Source organism: Antrostomus carolinensis, unplaced genomic scaffold (genome assembly GCF_000700745.2).
Source record: "Antrostomus carolinensis isolate BGI_N321 unplaced genomic scaffold, ASM70074v2 scaffold25776, whole genome shotgun sequence".
NCBI classification, from domain to species: Eukaryota; Metazoa; Chordata; class Aves; order Caprimulgiformes; family Caprimulgidae; genus Antrostomus; species Antrostomus carolinensis.
This window is the reverse complement of record NW_010320169.1, coordinates 3,980-4,345: the sequence shown is the minus strand read 5'-3', so window position 1 is coordinate 4,345 and position 366 is coordinate 3,980.

Sequence of the window (366 nt, the reverse complement as noted above, 5' to 3'; positions counted from 1 at the left end):
ACGTTTGCACCGGTCTTGGGCTGGGGCGGGGTATGGGGGGAAACACAAACCAAAAAAATCCCAAGGCTCGTTTAAGGAGTAAAAAAGTGAGTAGGAAAAAAGCACAGGGACTGAGTTAAAAAACAAGTCAGTGCTTCAGAAGCGTTGCCAGCACAGCGCAACAACACTGGGCTCTCTCTTTTCCCAAGAAGCTATATTTATAAGAATTGAATATTTTCTGTATATTTCTATTTTTCTTTTCTCTCCCTCTTGTTTGTTTGTTTTGTTCTTGTTTCCCCCCCTCCCTCCCTCCCCATCCCAGAATACTCTCCTCCCTTGTGTTCAGTTGGCCAGGACGACGGGCTGGAACGACTGGCTGGGGGACTG